At 34.3% G+C, this 17,714-nt stretch overlaps 1 protein-coding gene and 1 non-coding gene across 2 annotated transcripts in view; both read left to right on the top strand.

Moving 5' to 3' along the window:
• The window catches only part of LOC132057271 (probable E3 ubiquitin-protein ligase HIP1), a 57,695-nt gene that overhangs the window by 39,330 nt on the left and 651 nt on the right, over positions 1-17,714 (top strand). The gene's annotated exons all lie outside the window — the stretch shown is intronic.
• TRNAS-GCU (transfer RNA serine (anticodon GCU)) lies at positions 14,014-14,101 on the top strand. Its single transcript has one exon. It is a non-coding gene; the product is annotated as a tRNA-Ser (tRNA).

Here is a 17,714-nt window from a genome sequence, read left to right as displayed (position 1 = left end):
GATTGGCGAGCTCCATTTCCTTCGAGTGTTGCCGAGTCGGAGTATCTATGTTATGGTATCTTGATTTATGTTAGAGAGACGAGAGTCACGTATATAACATGTCGATCTTGTAAGCGGCTCGTAAGCGATGTATCATTATGCATTATGTTACAAATTTCATATGATTACGGATTTTACTTGATTTGAGAAAGACGAAAAGCATGTTTTTAAAAAAGCTTTCATTATGCACTCATTTCATGATTTAAGAGTCCAAAGAAGATTATGAGTATAACGAGAACCAGCGGGTTCGCTCGGCCCTAAGTAAGGGTCGGGTGCCCATCATGCCCTATTAAAAGTTGGGGTGTGACAAATTGGTATCAGAGCAGTTCGTCCTAGGGGTTGTCTGCAAAGTCGTGTCCAGTAGAGTCCTGTTTATGGTGTGAAGCGCGCCACATTTATAAACGAGGAGGCTACGGGCATCTAGGTGGTTACTCTTCTTTCACATCTAAGATCGTGCGATAGAGCCAAGTCATAGGAAATGAGATTCCTTATACTAACCTTTGATTTCAGCAGAAGCACAGTTTCGACGGGAGAAAGTGAGTGATGATATGGGAAGTCACAGAGGTAAGTCACTTCGTTGAGGATATATATATATATATATATATATATATATATATATATATATATATATATATATATATATATATATATATATATATATGATAATGGATCGGTTGACATAGAGGTAAGTCAGTGTAAGTACAAGTAGAGGAATTGATTAAATGTATCTCTTGATGATAAGTTCAGTCATAAGTTTGTGAATTGGACAATTGAATGAATCAGTACAAAGGTAAGCAATAGTACGAAGGATGTATGTTGGGTAAGGTAAGAATAATGCCTATATGATTGAGATGTAAAGCTGAAGAATGAAAAGGGAAGGTAAACAAGAAGGTATAACAGGGCAGATCGCTAAAGGATCAGGTACATCTCGAGGTGTGATATATGAGGTAAGTTTTGATATCTTTGTTCTTTTACATGAAATTGGGAGCCCTGGGTGGCTGGGATATGTCGTATATATATATATATATATATATATATATATATATATATATGCGCCTGTGTGAGGCATTGTTGGTATTTCTTTGCGCACGGAGTTTTGGATAGAAAGAATTATAAAGGAGACTCTGCCAGAATTTTTCAAAATCAGGTCATTTGGTTAGGTACATCTAACAGGAAGAAACGTGAAAAAGGAAATATCGTAAATAGATAATAAGTGGGATGTGTTGCTTTAGAAGAGTTATGGATTTGGCATGGCCTGAAGAATGATCTGCGAGGAAGGTGAGTTATACGAAGAGAAGGTTATTATGACAAATTCAAAGGTATTAAAGTATCGAAAGGATTATGGGATTAGTTATACATTTAAGTCGAGTTAAAGAGTATAACCGCATATATAGATACGGCCTAATCTTGACATATTATAGATGTCGAAGCTATGGAGATAGTTGTATACAAGTTGGATTGAGGGAAATAGTAGGGTTGCATTAATAAGGCGATACAATATGAAGGGACTACGCGAAGAGTTGAGGCCAAAGGTAGGATGATAAGCGAAGGACATACGCCTATGATATTACAGATAAATTGAGGGAAAGTGCAAGGCAACTCAAGTTAGAATGTTAAGGAATGATAAGAGTGAAAGGACATAAGGCAAGCTATGAAAGTATCATTGAGTTAAGCTAAATAGAACATATCGAAATTGAGATCCAAAGAAGACCAAGGACAGAACTAGAGTGCAAAAGGAAAGGAAGCATTAAAAGATAACCAGAAGTGAAAGGAAAGAGGAAGGTAAGGATGATTACACGGAAGGGTATTTATGATAAAGAGAAATACCAGAGAAAATTGGGAAGATTGGTAGTACTAAAATATGATTTAAAAAGAGAAAGGTTAACTCCAATAGAGTGTGATACTGAAGTATCGATTGGGATGGATAAGCACAAGTGAAATACGACGAGTCTATTAGTAAAATGAAGTAACAGCATGACAGAGATAGGGGCATAGAATACGAAGGTTTATAACGAATGTGAATAATTTGGTAAGACAACTTATGTGGTAAGTGTAATAGGGTCAATCAGAAAGAGTTACAGGTTAAGTATGCTTACTCCACGAGGTTTATTACGGTTTATAAGGGGGGGGGGGGGGGGGGGGGGGGGGGGGGGGGGGGGGGGGGGGGGGGGGGGGGGGGTCCACGTGACGAATGAGAGCAAGAAGTGGCACTCTATAGAATTGATTATGATTGGGATATAATGAGAACGTAGCAAGAACTGTAATACAAAGTAAGTAAAGTACAGCGAGGAAACGACTAAAGAGGTGACATGTTCTATGTGAATAGAGAGTGAATGCGAGTGTGAAACCAATAAGCGAGCCATGAAGCAGTGGATAAGAAAGCTTATAAGACCTTGTTAGGGAAAGTTCGGCATAGAGGTTTCGCAATGACGGGAATGATAGCAAGCATGAGGGAAGAGGAAGTCAACTCGAAAAAGAAATCAGAGAAAGGTGACATAGCAAAGTAGTGGCGGAGAATTGAGATCACGAATGATATTATAGCTGGATGTAAAAGACCAAGACTACGGAAAGATGAATGACTAAATAGAACGATTGTTAGGAAAAGGATCAGCATAATAAGGATGAGAGGGAATGAGTAGAATAAGTGTTGGAAGCGAAGAATGGATTGTATAGAAGTAATATATTTTGAAGGACAAAGCGGTACTGAGTTAAGAATAGGGTTCCTTGTGCGAGGAATAAAGGATTAATTATAAAACGGAGTAAGTATGGGTATAGAAAGAAAAGGAAACATGCGAAGTACACAAGCTTAAGAAGTAGTCGTATTATGAGAAAAGGAAGATGCGTCTCCTACGGATACCCTATACTAAGATAGAACAAGTAAAGTACATAAAGGAATAAGTTGGAAAGAAAAATGTGGCTATGAGTTATGAGTTCACCACATGACGATAAAGCGATAAAGTAAGGCTATCACCAATGACAAGTAAAGATATGATTATGATTGGCTTCGAAATCAATGCTGAGTACAACACAAGAATAAAAGAGTATGAGGTACAAGGGGCATTAGTTGCGCATGAGACTTAGATCCTTGATAAGACAGATGGCGGTTTAAGGGAAATGCATTTACGGTTGCTATAAGTCGATTACGGGAAAGAGAGAAATAACTTGAGATGGAAAGAAAAGGGGAAGATGACGCTACCAGTGAATGCTGACTATTGAAGAATGGGATAAGTGACACTACATGGATGGTACAGACGGTTAGACATACTATTATTTTGAGTATCCCCATGGGACAGTACGTTAATTGGAGCGGATGTAGGCATCGACTCATAATTAATGGTTGAGCTAAGCAAAGTACATCCTTGCTTGGGGTGCTATGTTGGCCGAATTACTGGGTTCGCAACTGCAAGATGAGTATGTTAAGACTTCACACATGAATTACTGCTGCGGCTATAAATTACGGGAAATGGCATGAATATGATGCAGTACAATAAGGGAATTGAGGAAAGGGATACGTGAGTTCAAGGCTGGAAGTGAGGTAATGGATTTGAGAATAGTACAAGTGAGACCCCTAAAGGGGGGAAGTGAGTAAGGAAAATATAAGTGTAGAGATTGAAACGATGAATCCTAAGATGTGACAAGTATAGACCCTAAAACAAAAAGTGAGAGTTATACGGAAATGATATAGTTGTTATTGTTATACATTTCAGTATGGACATTAAGTGAATCGATGAAAGGAACGTATTAGGCTTGAGATTGAAAGTAAGGATTGAAGATCGAAGTGTGGATTTGTTTTGAAGGCACCGTACCGTAAGGTAAGACTCATAAGGAGGGAGCGAGTGAATAGAGTGCAAAGATTCTAAACGCACTCAGATATGAAAAATAGATGTAGTTTGAAGTGAGAATTTTTGTAGAAGCGAGTTCAATAAGATCTAAGGGTTAGTCAGCAAAGGAATAGAGTGATTGAAGGGTATCTTTTGAGATTGGACTGAAAATAATTCGTGAGGAAGAAAAGAAATTGAACAATATTCCAGTGAAGGGGACAAAGATTGACAAGATATTGGAATAACTACGATGCTTACTATGGTATGATCACCCAGTAAAGGGAGACTACAAAACAGCGCGAGCTGGACAATTGAATGATTAGTCGTAGAAAATAGATGCAATAGTGCATCGATTATGATAGCATTAAAGGAAGAAGATCATTGAAGGAGGGATTCAAGATATTCTGTGTGTAAGTATACGAATTACCGATAGCCAGACTTAGCATAAGGACCCTTATTAAAAGAAAAAGAAAAGAGAGAATCGAGTAAAGCGTAGGGTGAAAGGAAATTTCGGTGTTATACCAACTGGAAAATAAAATACCGCAATGATCGACCCAGTCGCTATAGAAGGGAACGCAAGGGATGACGATGCTACGAGTTCAAAAGAATGGGTACTAAAGGAAAAAAAAAAATTAGCGGTGGAATTGTGTCCTAATGGCATTACGATTTATACGAGAGAAGAAGAAGAAGAAAAGCGACAGGTGATAAAGGTTATAGAATTGTCTATGGTAAGATATGATAACCAAGAAGCAGATAAGGAAGAGAGTAAGAGTACGACAAGATAAGTCAAGAGAGATAATAAGGACATAGTAAACATACGAGATATATAGAACAAAGTGATGATATCGCGAGACAAGGAAGGTTTTGAATAAGAATGGAAGAGTTGATAGTGACTATGACGTGAGTTTCGTCTTATTTTAACATTCGAGGACGAATGTTCAAAAGGGGGGAAGGATGTTACACCCCGTATTTTCGTGCGTTAAGTTGCATCATAGGTTAGTCACATAAGCTCAAAGGACAGGATTATGTTTGAAGTTATAAGTGTTTATGTTATGTTCAACAAGTGATAAGTAAGTGCCGCGAAGGTTGGAGGTTAAACGAATCGGAAAAAAAAAAAAACATAAACTTTTGGAAAATTAATCCTTACCTGTACTTTCTCTGTCTATTTAACATTAGTATTATAGAAGAGTACTAAAAAAAGCTATGGAGATTGGAGAGGGAGATAAGTAAGAGACTGTAACATAAAAGTTTAACGGGGCCGATTTTTTTAGAACAGTTATTTAAAAATGCTGCCAAGACCTGAGGACCCACATTTCAGCATAAATTTCCAACTGAGGACCCACATTTCAGCAAATTCATTCAGCCCGATAATGTGACTTTATTGTCAAAAAACAAAAAGTACACACAACCTAACATAGCACATCGTCTTTAAAGCACAAAAAATTCGAAATACCAAAATTGCCCCTAGGAAGCACACATGTCGACCAAGACCTGTGTGCTTCTAGCCCCTTATATAGAGTAGTAATACTATAGGAGAACTAACATGGACAAATAAGTACCAACCAATGTAGATTCCCAAAACTCTAAAATCTAAATCATGAACTGATTTCTCACAGATAGAGAAATAGTCTGTGAGAAAAAATAGAGAGTGTATGAGAGATATTGTAGTGAGGTGGGAAAAATCATAAAAGAGGGTTATTTCTTTTGAGTGTGTAGTGGTCTTTGGAGTATTTTACTTAGACCTACAAAGTGTAAAATCCTTGCTATAGTGATATCAGTTGCTCCTCTCGGCCAGTGATTTTTCCCCTTTCGTGTTTCCACGTAAAAATCTTGGTGTCATTATCGCTCTTTTTTATTCTTGTTGATTAACCGTATTTTTATTCTTGTTGATTAACCGTATTTTTATTCTTGTTGATTAACCGTATCAGGATGCTATATTATTATTCCGCTATAAATACATGAATACTATTTCTGTGGCGGGTTTGTTCCCAACAATTTTGTCTTTCATTTCCCCCATATGTGGGTGTTTCATATGACCAAAATAAGATTCAAATTGATAAATATTATGCAACTTTATTGATCACCATATTTGTTGAACAAAAGCACGAGCTACAAGAGCCATTTAAAACAAATAATACAAACAACGAAAAAAAAGCAAAGCTATGGAGCTTAGTAATTCCAAATACCAAAGTACATATAGAATAGTGGCTACATAAACACATTACTTCCTAGGATAGACAGTAAAATAGGTTTGGGCGAGAGTTAAGCCAAGTAGTACAATTGCTCCAAGCAAAGTCATAAATGACCATGGACTACTAAAATGAGTCCAAAACAACTCTGCCAAAAATATTCTTTTTTTGCTGCCAGTATGTCGTTTAATTTCCAATGAGACATCCAAAAAGCTACCAACGGAACGTAAAGGACCAGCGGGAATCTCTTGCAACACTTTGACGACTTCCTTATCTGTTCCTAAACCATTGAAGAGTATTTCTTGCTCTCGTAATTCTTTGACATCCTCAGCGCTTATTACGAGCGATTTCATAAAGTTGACGTAATTTGTTATCTGTAAGTCCGACCTGCCAATATTGCTCATCTCTTAAGCTATCATGTTCGCATACGTTACCATGTAGATGGTGTCGATAAATAAAGGTGGAAGCTCGAGCTTCGCAAACAAGTAGTAAGATTTGAATTTGACTCCTGTGAGAGTTTGTAGGCTAATTGGCTTACACAAAATGCCGTTTGATTTGAGGTCTCTAACTGACCGAAACGAGTTGATCCCACCAATTCTTCTTTGTTTTTTGGAACGTCTGGCGCATCGTGAAAGATGAACGTGACAATAAAAAGATGGAAATACGTCATGTTAAAGAATATTAAGGATCTTAATATTGTGATTTGTTAAAACGAGACAAACATATTGTAATATGTAAAGATAATTTTAGAGATCTGTTGTCCAGTTTAATTTAGTAACACAAACTTTTCTTGTGGTTTACAATATTTAGCTTATGTCCCTTGATTTAATTTTCAAAAATAATCGCGTAGGTCTGTTTCCTCCGTATCACAACAATATTGAAAGCACGATTTAATCACGGACATTGGGATTTAGTTAAGACTAACATCGTAAACAACAAAAAAGATTAGTATAATAAAACAAAACCTCAAAAAAGATCTCTAAAGCTATCCTCTAATAAATACAACCACATAACAATTTATGTGATCGCGTTTAGATTCGAGAGTCAAGCGAGTTTTTCTTTGACCACAACTGTTTCGTATGCCTTTAAATTGTTAAGTATTGTGACTTATATAGTAGTACTTTTGACGAATATATTTCAAAATATTTATAGATTTTATGTCAGAATTCATAATCAAGATTAAGATATTTGACTCTTGAAATTCAAATTATATTGAGACAGAGGATAAAGGACAACCCGGTGCACTAAGCTCTCGCTATGCGCGGAGTCCGCGGAACGGCAGTACCACAAGGGTATATTTTGTGCAGCCTTACCCTGCATTTCTGCAAGAGACGGTTTCCACGGCTCGAATCCGTAACCTCCTAGTCACATGGCAGCAACTTTACCAGTTATGTCAAAGCTCCCCTTCAATATATTGGGATAGAGGCTCTGCCAAAAAATGAATACATACCTGAAATACTTTTGGAAGCAGGTTGACGGGAATTGGTCTGTTGGTAATGCATTACGCAATCGAGTATCGTAACCAGAGACATATACTTCTCAAAAAATTTGAAGAAGATGAAGACAATCCTCATCACTACTCCCTATTTCAATTGGCCCATTATTAAGCCCCCTTAAAACCATACGGCAGCAGAACACGGCAAGCAATTCCTTCCAGGATGAGTACTTTTTACCTTGTGCAATAATATTACCATCACCATATATCGAGGTGGCCAACCTCTTGAGAATCCAGAGTGGAATTTGGTTCTCAAGTAATATTATATCATCAAAAACTGCAAATATCGTTGCTAGGTCAAGTGCACCAACAGCAGATGTGATACCTAGCATAAAGCTCAAAAGTAAACACGCATCGAGGACAGTGGCGGAGCTACTCATGGCCAAGGGTGGTCACCTGCACACCCTTGGCTGGAAAATGGTACTAGTATATGAATTAGCTATTATAGTTAACTGGATATAAATTAAATTTTAAACACCCTTAAAATAATTGAGATAGATAGCTTAGAGGTAAAGAGTGTTCAATTTTATCTAAAAGTCAAGGTTTAAAGCTTGCGTCAAACGCTAGTCATCTTCTTTCTTTAAAAGAAAACATACAAACAATGTCTGAAGCTACTTGGTTGATTTGTATTTGCACTTATTTCCTTCCATGTTCTGACTAAACTTATTTGTATTTGAGTTACGACTTGCATTTAGTTTAAAGCTTGAGTTTTCTAGCAATGAAATTTATGAAGAATAACTTGCAAAATCAAATGGACCTTAAATTTTTAGGCCGGTGTGCAGTGATGATGTAAAAAATTTCGTTGCACTCATTCATCGGAAAAAAATTATATACTCATCAACATTTGAACAACCTTACCAAAATTTCTCATCCGCCACTGATCAAGGAGCATCACTATAACGGTCCGTAGAACCTTCAACATAACAATCTCTGATATCCTTGATGCTTGCAAGAAAACTCTCGTAATTATTAACCACGTCATCGCGCACTGGAATCAAGTGTTGCATCACTTTATATTTGTATTCCTTCGTAATTTGAAACTTTGGGTTCCCATGATGATAAGGCCCAAAAGAAACAATCTTTGGATCGTAAAGATGGTCCTTGTTCTCATCTCGTAAACATAGTGGAACTTTATAAATTTTCCATTCACCCGAGGAAGATCTCGGAGTGCACAAATCTTGAAGGACAACATCATCGATGTTGACACCGGTAATTTCCATATCTGGTCTGCCAGCTAGAGAGTGCTCAAGTTTGGGTTTGGGAGCTATATATTTTAACTCTTTGGAAATCCAAATCCATTACTCCTACTATATAAGTTAAAAAAGAGGGAATAAATTCTCATATCGAAGGATAGCTTTGAGGTCAATTTAAGTATTTTAAGAAATGAATTGAGATCAACTCAAGTAAGTACAATAATACTGACATTGCCAATAAGTACATGGCAAGCTTTACATATTTGTATGACTGCAAAATCTCATAAAGTTAAATTATTTTTAATTATAAAAATGTGGCATTCTTTTTGAGACAACCTAAAAAAAAAAGCGTGCCACATAAATTGGGACAAAGGGAGTTCGTTATTGAATAGTTAACAAGGTAGTTAAGGTAGTCATATATTTTTTATTATTTTCCTTTACTTAATATATTGCCATATGGTTCTTTAATAGAAATAAAATAGGGAAAGGAACGTGAGTGTCCCCTCAAATCAAAATAATTACCCGCCCATATCCCCATTAATTCGTACCAACAGAAAAAACTAAAACTATTTACCCGAGATGCCCCCCAAATTTATGATACCAACATGGTATATAAATATACTGATATTATATCATGAAAGACTGCTTCAGTCCTTCTCTTAGTCCTCCATGATATCATCATGGTATATAAATATACTGAGATGATATTATGGATGATCATGTTCATTTATTCCAAAAGTCACAATTTTCTCGAAAAAAACCTCTATGTTATCATCACCTTATGGTATTATGGAGGACTGCTTTAGTCCTTCAATGAAACACTTCTTGAGACTAGGGTACCATCATGGTATATAAATATACTGAGATGGTATCTTGGAGGACTACTTCAGTCCTTCTCTTAGTCTTCCATGATACCATCATGGTATATAAATATACTGCGACGATATCATGGAGGAAGGAGTTTGGGCAAAGGGGTACGTCAGGTAAATAGTTTCGGCCGGTTGGGTAAGAAAGGAATTAGTTTAGGAGGAACATGAGGCGAATAATTATTTTATATTTTAGGAGTATTTGGTGTTGTTTTCCCAATAAAATATGGCATAGCCACATTTTAGAGTCAGAAAAAGCCCATGAGGGCATTTGCGTGTGACACATTTTTAGAAAAGAGTAGGGAATAAAGTCTTTTCAGTGGGCTCTTCTCTGAAGCAAAGGAGTGACTCGCTTTTTGTTGGTTGTGAGAATAATCACTCAATTTATAGTAATTTGTTATCAAAGTCACTTATTTTTCTTTTGTGTTTTAAAAGTCATTTAACTTTGTCTAATTATCTTTCATAGTCATTTTAGCCGGAAATATAATTTTTGGTAACGATTTAATGACATGATAGCTGTAAGTGTTAAAGTTAAAATGTATTTTCGGCTAAAATGACCACGAAAACTAACTAGACAAAGTTAGATGACTTTTAAAAAACAAATAATAGGTGGCTTTGATTATCAATAACTATTAGTTGAGTGACCATTCAGGCAACTAACTCTTTTAACTTTAAAGTAGTAACTTTGCCAATGATAACTATATAGCCACATATTTAATATATATATTTTATTATTTTATGACTATTATATATATAAGGTTGACAGGGTAATTAATGTATTTATATATTTTATTATTTTCCTATAATTGCCATGTGGTTCTAAAATAAAAATAAAATATGGCATAGGCCACATTTCAGAGCAATCTGAAAAAGCCCATGAGGGCATTCATGTGCGACACATTTAGAGAAGAAGGGAATTACACTTCAAGAATTTCAAGGAAAGAATAGAATAAGCTTTCAGTTGGCTCTTCTCTGAAGCAAATGAGCGAGTCATTCCACATTTCAGAGCAATCTGAAAAAGCCCATGAGGGCATTCATGTGCGACACATTTAGAAAAGAAGGGAATTACATTTTAAGAATTTCAGGGAAAGAATAGGATAAGTTTTCAGTTGGCTCTTCCCTGAAGCAAATGAGCGAGTCATTGTCTTTTTTTGTTTTCACTCGGTCTACGGTATTTATTTTGGAGCCTCAATTAATATAATCAAATTACGTCCCTTAAGCCTCATTTTAAGGGGGGAAGCGCCCCTTATCAATTTTTCTCATATCCAAAAGTAGAACTTGAGACCTCTAATTAAAGATAGAAAGATCTTATTCAATTTCTCAATAGCGACGATGATTTAATTTAGGCTAAGGGTAATTTTTCATGTCAAACCCGAGACAATCTATAGCATCAAAAATATTTTTTTCTCTCCCTACAATTGTTGATAGACACCATTTTCGGACCTAAAACTCATCTTCTCACCCAGTGATATGATTTCAGCTTCATCGATCAATTATTCTCTACCACTTTTAATATTTCTTGCCTGATAACAGCTCTCTTTCTAACCTAAATTTTTGCTTATTTATTCCTCTTTAATTCTTTGAAACAATGAGTAAAAATGCTTCAATGGAGACCCCTCTCGGAATGCCATTAAAGAAACCCATATGAAATTGTTGTGTTTCTGGTAAAGAAGAACCAATTTGGACCAAGTTTGTGGAACTGGAGGCTATTTGGTTGATTGGAACAACCCATTTCTTTAGAATCGGCTGTATATGGTGAAAGGGTCATCGGTACTGTCACGCTTCTCCGATCCTTTTCTCGAATCAATAGCTACTCTTTTTCTGATCCACTGACTCCCATTGTACATTTAATTAACAAGAAGAAAAATTTGTATTAATATTGTATGAAAGTTGTATACAATGTTGTTTGAATTTTTATTAAATTTACCCGAATTTCAAAGCGAGATTCAAAATTGTGTTAAATTTGTATGAAAGTTGTATACAACATTATTTTAGTTGTATTAGATTTCCAAAAATCTAACATGAATTTATACAAATTTTATATAGCTATATACATATTTCACACCAAATGTTTAAAGGATCTCTTTGTACCTCTTTCTCTTCTTTGTTTGCACTGTGAAATCGAAGTGCAAGCTAGGCTGCAATGTTAAAAGGATTTTACATGAAAATGAAAAAGACCAATGATAGCAAGGACTTAAGGATTTTGTGTTCTAAAGAGTATTTTAGGGATTACAAAAAAGAGTAGAAATAAAATTGCAACAAGTCAAAAGTGATCAACTTATGACTTTAGGTTGAAAAATAAAAATTTAGTTGTTTCGTTAATTTTGTCTAAAAAAAGAGAGTAAGTCGCGTCGTAATATCAAATTAATTGGTTAAATAAAAAATCTAATTATATTTTTAATTCTTGCTATATTATTACATATTTAAAGGGCAGTGAGACCTATGTAAAGGTTACAATAAGCTCAATTATGTATAAAGGTTGCTTTTAAACCAACTGAAAATTTACGAGAAAATGTTAGATCACTCTAAAACTTTGTAAGTTAATGAAATCATTAGACGACATTCTAAATGTTTCGTCTGACATGAGCAAACATTAGACTCGAACATGATTTTGTCCGAAAGGAATTAAGGCAAAAAAGGGACAATATTTATAGGAGAAATTTCAGTAATGTACAATCCAGCATATAAAATTACATATGTGTAGCCATATTGTTAAATTACAACCCGCATAGCCACTTTTTGACGGTATACAATAATATACAACTTCATACACCTACTGTAGATAATGTATAAACTTTGTATAAAGTGTATAAGATGTATTTATACACACTTTTACACTAGTATACAATATTATACAAACTTATACAAGAGGTGTTTATACATAAGAGGGGTTAATACATAATGTATAAGAGGTGTTTATATGCACTTCTATACCATACCGTATAAAAGCGTTAAAAAAGAAGAAGAGGAAACTGAAAAAATAAAGAAGCAATGCCCAAAAAAAAAAAAAAATACATTACCTATGTTAATTACAATTAACCACGTACAAGGAAAAAATAGGTAGAAAATTCATACCATATAAAGATGCAAAGTTGGAAGGAGAATGGAAAAATAGAAGCATCTGGCAGTTTGATAGGGAGCTAGCTCGGATAATAAAAAAAATTATGAGTTCAAATGGGTAATTATTTTACCCTAATTGGCATACAGTGTTATTTGCCCATATTTATATGGTGGCCTAAACAAAAGGACATTTGCTTAAATCAACTTGTCTAATTGATGCATGTGACGTTAACAATGACGCCCCACGACAAATGCTATTTTACGAGCAGAATATCAGATTTCTTTTTATTGTTATATAGTTGTAAGTGGTAACTATTTAATTATTTCGTATAAAGCTCGGTCAACCATTCAATTCTAACTATTTTCTTTTTGATTCCTTTCTAAATGGACGTATTACCTTAAAACAAACTAACAAACCATCACCAAAAGAATTTCAACGCAATTAATTATTTTCCAATTTAAATCCCACCTAAATCAGATTTTGTTTCCCCTACAAGTGTATATAAATATCTGCACCTTGAAATGCAAAATTTGTTCAAGATAAAAGAAATTCATTAGAAAAACTTGTGTTATAGCTGAATAGATGGCTAGAGTTTGCTTTACCACAATGTTCTTGATTTATGTTATTCTAATCGCAATTATTGGTGTGTAATTTATCTCTCTCTTCACTTAAAAATCCTATCAATTTTATTTTTTCCTTCTTTTTAGTGCAAGAATTTTAGCCATTTTAGATTTTTGGTAGAGAAAGATTCTATGTGTTAGACCAAAATGTTATGCAAGCTAATTACATTTTCTTTTTCATTTCTTTTTATACCGGCGGGATGTTTGACATCTCTGCACACCTAAAGCTGTTTGGCTAAATTTCTAAAATCTACTTATTTTGAAAAGTACTTGTGATGTAAACTGCTTTTCGAAAAAGTACTTGGAAGTAGTTGTTCATGTTTAGTGAATCAATTTGAAAAATACTTTTGCTAATATTGACTAGCGATTTGTGCTTGACCATGGTTCCAAAAGTGTTTCGGGGAAAAACTAATTTTTCCGGCTTCTGCTATTACTCAAAAACACCTTTTCTTTTCTCCTAAAAGTTTGACCACTCAACTTTCTAAAATAAGCACTTCTGGCTTCCTAGAAGCTCGACAAACAGTCTATCACGAAGAGGTTTCAAGTTTGATAGCTAGGAATGAAGAATGTTATGGTAGGGAGAGCCATATATGTAGATTGAAAAGTGGTCGATTGAACACCCTTCATTGAAAAATTATACTACTAAAAAGTATATTACATATATAGGTCAAAAGTTTACATACATATATATATATATATATATCATGTAGTAATTATCTTTTTCAATTGGGAGAGATGGCTGAGTCGACTAAAGCGGCGGATTGCTAATCCGTTGTACGAGTTAATCGTACCGAGGGTTCGAATCCCTCTCTTTCCGTTGATGACTTGATTTTTTTTCAATTTTCGAAATCCTTTGTTCTTATTCTTAGTTAAATGTGTGGAATAGACCAAACCCTAAGAAAATTGGAAAATCAAGCAAGGAAAACCCTTTTTTTATTTTATTCTTCACGTCCAGGATTACGTCCGGGATCATTAGATAGGAATCCAAAGATGAAGAGAGAAACAAAAAATATCACTACGTGTAAGCGAAGAATATATATATATATATATATATATATATATATATATATATATATATATATATATATTGAACACTCTTAACAACATTCTTAATTTCGATACTGAGGAACGCTTCACCCCATCAACAGGCCTACTTAATGTCAATGTGGATTTATTGTGCCGATGAGATTTGAATATCGGATGGTTAAACCAAATTCTTTTATTTGTTTTTTTACAAGATTTTTTTTTTAATGATTTTGCAGGTTTGTTTTGCTTGGAAGTTGCAGCACAGCCAGTATGCCACAAGGCTGCATTGTTATCTATTTACTTATGCTGCCAAGTGTAAAGATGGACATTGTTTCTGCACTTAGGGGTATGAAATGTCTTTAAAACCACTAAATATTTGAAAATTCTAAAGCATTTATATGTGCAAAGAATATTAAAGTGAATTTTCAAAGTAGTGGCTATTATACATGCATTATTCCTTTATAAAGATATATTCATGGTCTTGAACGATATACGATGTTATTTGAATGCACAATCTTCATTTTTAGTTATGGCGTAACTTTTTTCCCTCTCGAGATCAATCTATATTATTATTGCTCATCATGAAAAGGAATGGGTTTTTTGTTGGGGAAATAACCTAATAATACTAGTTAAAACTCAATATTACAAAACATAGGGATACTTTTCCTTATTTACAAAATATAACAATAAAATTACAAAATATACCAGATCTGAAAAATTAAAAGGGTTGCACTTCCTCATTCTCCTTCACGCACAAATCTGGAAAAATTAAAATGCAACCCTTCCCTTTCCCATTCTCCTTCACCCCATATTTCTTCATCTCAACAGCGACTCTTCTTCCCCACCCATTACCTCGCTGCTGACGGTGCAACTCCGACCTAGGCACCCACCATCTTGTGTGAGCAAAGTGTAGTATCTAACGTCTTTCCAACTTTTAAATTCGTGAATATTAGGTCTTCAATTCTATACTTGTTCACTTTAGAAGTTCGAAATAAGTTACCTTCGGTATTTTAGTGAACAAGAATAGAATAGCAGATCTAAAGAACTAATTTTCACCAAGTTTGAAGTTTGAAAAAGTTGGAAAGTGATTGCTTGTTGACCAATAAAAAAGAAAAAAGAGCGGCACATTGAAAGCCTACTCCTCTCTGGTTGTTGGTCTTGTAATTTCAATATTCTATGTTGTTGTAGTTGATTTTTGGATGTATATTGTATGAAAGTTGTATACAATATTGTTGTAGTTGTATTAAATTTTCAAACCTTAATATGAACTTTACACAAATTTTATACAGTTATATACATATTTCATACCGTTTTTATACAGCTTTCATACATGAAAAATGTGAAAATTCTAAACCTTGAGCAAAATGTACATATTTCATACAATTTCCATACACAAAATTTTGAGCGAAATTTTCAAGCCTTCAGCGAGATATACATATTTCATACAGTATTCATACACAAAATATTGAGCGAAATTTTTAAGCCTTGAGTGAGATATACATATCTCATACAGTTTTCATACACAATTTTTTGAGCGAATTTTTCAATCCTTGAGCGAAATTTTTTGTATATGTTTTGTAAGAAATCTATTGTTATGTTTTATAAACTAAAAATATCGTCATATTTTGTAAATATACTCTATTCTTATGTATATACACGTCATTCTCCCTTTTTTGTTTCTGTGCAATACGAATGTAAATATTGAATTGTTATCATTCAAATTATACATATACGTACATAATATGACTTCAATAATTTAGATTATTCTTCGAGCAAAACATATAAAGCCAAATCATAACTTCAAACACGAATGTGGCTCCATTAAGCATGATGCAGAATATTTCTTTTTAAATTTCAACATTTTACCTGTATCAAATTGTGACGCGTTTTCTAATACACACCCATATATATTATGTTTATCGAAACCACATACACTACGAGAGTTTTAGAGGATTCAATACACTACCTTTACAAGGTCAACAGGTCCGAAACACAATAATTTACTTGTAAGTTTTATTAGGTTAAAATCAAAACAAAAAATTTATCTACATTCATTAGATACATTGTAGATGCATCGGATAAGTGGACCTTTCAGGCAAAAAATACATTTGAAAACTTTGGGTATTGAATCCTAGAGAGAGCATATCTCGGTTTGGTACCATAATTACACTTTGAGGTAACATTTTTTGGTGCTCTAATAGTGGAATAACATAATTCTATTGCTAGAACCAGGGGCTCTCCGTCCCATATTACCTGGCCATATTCCTAAAAATATATGTCCCAAATTACTTGTGCATTTACAAAACCAAAATAAAGTTAATTAAATCTTTTCCATCTTACCCTTAATAGTAATTGTTCTTGAAAATAGTCAATATTGATTAGAATGTATTTATTAGATAGAGATAGGGGTAAGATAGTGAAATACTTCTTTTTATTTATAATTTCTTAAGGAGTGTGCAAAAGGGAAAGTAGCCAAGTAATATGGGATGGAAGGATTATTAATTTCGGGGCACGTGAACCTATGGTCTTCCCATAAAATTAGATATCTTTTAAGAATTGATATAACATTAACTTTTGACATCCATGCTCCAAAAGGTTGAATGGTGCACTGGGTTCAATGCTGAGTTAATTACCAAGGGCATTAGGGATCAATTCCCACTTGAAAATTTTTTCCTTCTTTTTTAAGTGGTGCAACCATGTTATAGAAATCCTAATAAAATTTGTCTCTGGCTAGAACTAACCTCCTCAAGAATCTCTACAAGAAATTCGAAGCTAGGGCTTTGAACCCAAAAGGTTATATATCTTCCCCATTTTTAAATACGAGTTTAAGATGATTATTTGGGGGTACGTGCAGATTGAGTTGAAAATCATCGTTTAAATATAGAAATGTTTTTTCTTGGTTAAATTTCATGAACTAGGATTTAGGATGGAAAAACATAAGTAGGAATATGCAAATACGTTTGATTGTTTATCAGATCATAAGAACCAAATTTGTATCAATTAATCAAGATTAAATAGATACCTCAATTAAATAAGTACATATTTAAAGTTTACTTAAATTGATTCCGTACAAAAGGCAAGTTCATGACAATACTTTGCTTGATATATACTATAACTAACATGGAAAAATAAGTACCATCCAATGTAGATTCCCAGAACTCTAAAATCTAAATCATGAATTGATTTCTCACCGATAGAGAAATAGTGTTTGAGGAAAAATAGAGTGTCAGCGATATTGTGTCAACGATATTGTAGTAAAGTGGAAAATCTTAAAAGAGGGTTATTTCTTTTGAGTGTGTAGTGGTCTTTGGAGTAATTTACTCAGACCTACAAAGTGTAAAATCGTTGCTATAGTGATATCAGTTGCTCCTCTCGGCGATGGTTTTTCCCTTTTAGGTTTTCAC

Source organism: Lycium ferocissimum, chromosome 5, assembly GCF_029784015.1.
Source record: "Lycium ferocissimum isolate CSIRO_LF1 chromosome 5, AGI_CSIRO_Lferr_CH_V1, whole genome shotgun sequence".
Lineage (NCBI taxonomy): Eukaryota > Viridiplantae > Streptophyta > Magnoliopsida > Solanales > Solanaceae > Lycium > Lycium ferocissimum.
The sequence above is the reverse complement of the archived record's forward strand: the minus strand, read 5'-3'. Positions and strand labels throughout refer to the sequence as shown.